Below are 4,879 nucleotides of genomic sequence, written 5' to 3' on the forward strand. Positions count from 1 at the left end.
GGTAGTGGCAATCAGAATGTTGAAATAAATCTTTAGATGTGTATGTTCACGAGATGGGGCAATAATTTTTGCGCGAATGCTCACTGCCACTTCTGAAAACCAGTCAAAGCTTTCCTGTTTACCAATCAGTGGGAAGCTCACTTGATAATAACGACTATCTTTGGTATGATGTAAAGTAATACTGATTAGGGCAATTGTATTTTTTTTTAATTTTCGAATATCTTCGTTGACATCGGAGGAATATACATTCAACGTTATTTATCATATGTACAATGCCTATAAATTATTGTCAGGGGTCGCTGTCCAGCGACAGTCAAAATTATGTACGTAAGAAATGTTATGCTTATTTAGTTATTTGAGGCACCTGTTCCCATCAAACAAGGTGGGTTCAATGCTATCGTATTCCCATCGCTGGAGTATAGGGTCATTTTGGCGTTAGACATCGCAGTGTCATTACTCATCCTGAGCTGATCTGTTGTTTCCCAGCAGTAACTGCGATTCATCTTCAGTAGAACTTAACACTATACAAATAACGTCTCCTATGGTTTCGTTAGTATCTTTGTCAATTGGCTTCACTAGGCTTTGTCCAACAGGGAAATGAGCTACTCGAACAATTCGCCCTGTTTCGTGCTCCATTACAAAAGTGCATCAGTCAATAGTATTTATGCCTTAACTCGACATTGAAATAACTGTATTAAATTTAGCCTGGTTAGATACTTCAACTCAAGCTATCCGCCATGATAAATGATGAGCACGGTCTCAAACGTGAAAGGCGAGATCAGAAATGACTCGGTGGGGTGCAGTACACAGGCTTCAATATAAGCAGTGTCGAATGCCCGATGAGCAGCATTGAAAGGTACAGGCTCATCAAGCGTGACGATGTCTTCCAGCAACAGAAGCATGCGTCTGCTAGTTTCAGTCGTAATTGTGTTCATGCTGATCACGCTGAACACGGAAGGTCCTTCAGGCGCTCTAGCATTTCAAGCTGGTCCAGAAATGCGTAAAGGCGCCTTTTCAAAGCGAGATTTTCTTCGCAAGCACGAAAGTGAGGTGAGTATTTACATCTAGTTGATTCATTACGATGCGAAATTGAGGAGCTTGCTGCATGCAGCATGATGGGTACGTGGGAGTGAATATAAAATTGCGAAGAGGTAATATCGCTGTATAAATTCTTACACCTCGCATGATTAATCTCACTGTGAAAAAACTTGGAGGACGCTTGAGCTTCGCCTTCAAGAGTAGATCGCGAAGTGTCACTGGGCCTTCGCATCGCTTTCTCAATCGCTAGCCTCGCTTTGCATCTCGGTGGGCTACTCGATGATGCCACTAGGAAAGACACGTCTGTGCGCGTAAAAATGGCCTGCAAGTGCAGTTGCTATGTGCCCACTATTCCACAGTTCTTCGTTTTGCGAAATGACGACGTAACCACTAAGGATCCCTAAGGCAACACGCGCATCTGCTTCGCTGCAGACTTTGTTGATGCTGTTGATGATGATGAAAATAAATATATGCCTGAAATCTTCTCAATGGGTGAGCCTTAAACCACCCACTTGCTGCTCAAACGACATGGTGTGACATTTGGTGCGATTCTACGCTTGTGCTACGCATACGCGACTCATTGCACCACATGCCATTAGTATATAGGAATTATTGTCTGAGCTAATTATTCAAGGAACAAAAGGCTTGATGGAGACACGATAGCTTCTCCCCATTAACATACCATTCGGCGAGAGAACAGAGCTGAACAACAAGAGGAAGATCAGTGACATGAAGAACTGCAACGTAAAAGCAGCGGATGAAGCCGTAAATATTGGCGTCAGAAATGCAATTACCACGCGGGAAATCTTTTTAGGCGAGAACAAAACGCATGCACTGAAATACGAATAGGACGCTATTATCGGCCATTTCAACGACATTTTGAGGGGGCAGAATATTCCTACTTTCAAATGTAGAGCTTGCCGATAGGGCATCTATTCCTCTCTGAATAAATTGATGAATACGTCACAGAAGTCCCCTATGTAACTACCAATGAGGTCGGAAAGGCCATACGCGAGATGCCCCGTGGTAAACCGCTAAAGAAGACGGCACAACAGCCAATTTTATCAAAGACACAGGGGATTTCTTAGGAAAGAAACTTGTGGCGCTTTACAGTCAATGCCAAAAGCATCAAAGGTGCCTGTGAGTTTTAAAAATGCATTTCTTTAAAGTGTAATAAAAATCAGGCATAATAATTTCCATTATTACAAGGCGATGAGCTTACTTCAGCACTATACAAAATACTTGACAACGTAATGTCGGACAGGACAAGAGAAACACTTGACTTTAACCAGTCTAGAAAGCAAGCCGGTTTCAAGGAGGGGCCCTCTACAATGCATCACAGATATGTAATCAGCCACGTAACGAAGAAATCCACTGAGTAAAACGAGCCCCTTTATACAGCTTTTATAAGCGACGAAAGTGCATTCAACTCAGTAGAGATTCTATCACACTTGGAAGAGTAGCGTCCCCAAGGGCTACTTGAAACTTATATAAGGTCCATGCTAACATCTACGGAGACTCCGCGGATGCTCTGGTTCTCCACAAGTATAATACAGTGGAAGCAATTAGACAATGATGTGCAATATCTCCAATTCTTTTCTCTGAATGCATAAATGTATGGTAGAGTTTCAAAATACTGCAGCGCAAAACAGACAAAGGATGACGCGAGCAATATCCAAGAAATTTCACTTGGAAATGTTCGTGGAAGTTCAGCGCTCGTCCTCGTGGTATCGCTTCGTCCTTTGTATGCATATTGCGCTGCAGTATTTTGAAATTATGTGCCTGTAGTCGCAATTCGCCATTTTAATAGAATATACTATCTGTTGAAAACCTACGTTATCTAGAGTGGTTCCTGACTAATGTAATAAGCATAGTCTTGAGCAATTGGACTTACGAGTATGCAACAGAATGAAGCTGCCTATATAGAGAAAAACAAGAAAAAAGTCACAGTTTCGCCGCAAGGCCGAAGCAATGAATGCGATAGCAAGAAACTAATGCTATATGAAGTGAGGCTCGCCAATGGATACTCTCAGTTTGAACAGCGCTCCTGTTGCAAAGGCGGCCGAAGCAGCGAATGAAACTAGCGTGCTTCAAGTGTCGAGCTGTGACACTTGATAGTTCGCGCTCATCTTCTGTTTGTTCGTTTAGCGGCGTCCCTTGAGCTCGAGTGGCTTTCGTACGCTTCGTAACATGAGCGCGGACATCACGGTGAAAGCGTGAAACATCCCTCTTCCCCTCAGCACAAGAAAACCGCGCCAGCAGACAGCGGAAGGGCAAGGTTTACCTGCGCAAGTATAAGAAGAGAGCGAGCTCGCCGACTACTTTTAAATGCGCCTGTCGCGCTCCTAACGCCATCTCGCTGGTAATGAAGAAACGCTTATAAGTGCAGCCGTCCCTGAGTCCGTCCAGCGGTAAAGGATGTGTATATAACGCTCGCCGTTACCTACGTGGAGGATCTGCGTTTCGTGGCGTAGTAGCTAGCGCCTCTCGCTGCGGAGGAAGAGGTCCCTGGTTCGATTCCGCGCTTCGGATGCATTTTTCTGAATTATTTTTCTTTGGGGCTTTTATATATATATATATATACATACTTATACATATACGGTGCATGACGGCGACGGGGACGGACATTTTCCAGCCGAGACTGTCCATATAATTGCTATCGCAATAAAAGCTGCTAAATAACGCGGTTTCACCCACATTTCTCTGTTTCACGCGATTCCCATGGAAGTAAGGTTCTGGTGTTCGCACCGTTATGCGAGAAAATGCGAGAAAAATTGCTTTATTGGGCCCGTGTGAATTTCCACAGAATTCATGTAATCCGCTATTGAACTTTTCATTTTATGCTGGCTCTGTGTTATGCATAAAAGAGCCATTCAGACATCTTTTGGTAAAAGCATCGTCAATGGGCCAATTCTCCGGTATATAGCAGCCTGATTATGTTCCATGTTACTGCATTTGCTGTGCACACCTGCCATAAATTATTCATTCTCTCTGCAGTTTGCCACTGTGAAAAGACCGTACATCCTCAAATAAAAGAAAGTTGCATACACGAATCCTGTGACGACTATTTCGAATAAGCAAGCGGCTCAGCTCTGCACCTCAACGCCAATAAAATGTTATTGGTATGAGAATTTGTGTCAGGCTTCTTTTAAAGACGATAGTCTTTCTTGGGATACTCAAACGGAGAAATTTTGGTCTGTCTTTGTGTTTGTCGGCACGTCACTCGATTCAGCAACCTGGCAAAAGTTGAACCACTTGCCCAAGGGCCAGCCATCTTGAACTGCTGACTAGGTTCATACTTGTGTACATTGTTGATCAAAAAGCAAACATTACGCATATACTAGGTAAGTATTAGGTGGTGTGTTCCTTTATTAGAAAATACATAGTGTAAAGGCGTTTATTGACGGCTGGATTGACGGCGACGATGCACAACAGTCACGACGGAGCGCAGACTCTCACGAGCACGAGGGGCGTGCTCTCCGAGAAGAGGCGAAGAGGGCGACCCACTAGAAGGCGCGGGAGAGGACGGCCCATTACAAGGTTCCAATGCTTCTCTACAATTACCCCGGGTACGAAAAGGGAGCCGTCTGGCGACCTAGCAGCTGGTCACTATGAGCGGGTCGTGGTAGGGCTTGAGGCGCTCCACGTTGACAATGTCGCGCCCTCGACGGCGCATGTCGGAAGATGGGTCGATGGGTTCAATGAGGTAGTTTACCGGGGATGTGCGTTCGACGACACGGTAGGGGCCTTCGTATTTGGGCAGCAGTTTGGAAGAGAGGCCAGTTGCAGTGGTAGGGACCGAGAGCCATACGAGTGCTCCAGGTAGGAACGTGGGTACAGA

The 4,879-nt window shown here is 44.7% G+C and overlaps 1 long non-coding RNA gene across 1 annotated transcript; it reads left to right on the forward strand.

Moving 5' to 3' along the window:
• The first annotated feature begins 826 nt into the window (after positions 1–826).
• On the forward strand, positions 827–4,152 carry LOC119400346 (uncharacterized). The gene is made up of 2 exons (XR_005185071.2): positions 827–1,050; positions 4,036–4,152. It is a non-coding gene; the product is annotated as an uncharacterized LOC119400346 (long non-coding RNA).
• Positions 4,153–4,879: the final 727 nt, after the last annotated feature.

The sequence above is a fragment of the Rhipicephalus sanguineus genome, chromosome 7 (genome assembly GCF_013339695.2).
Source record: "Rhipicephalus sanguineus isolate Rsan-2018 chromosome 7, BIME_Rsan_1.4, whole genome shotgun sequence".
Taxonomy (NCBI): domain Eukaryota; kingdom Metazoa; phylum Arthropoda; class Arachnida; order Ixodida; family Ixodidae; genus Rhipicephalus; species Rhipicephalus sanguineus.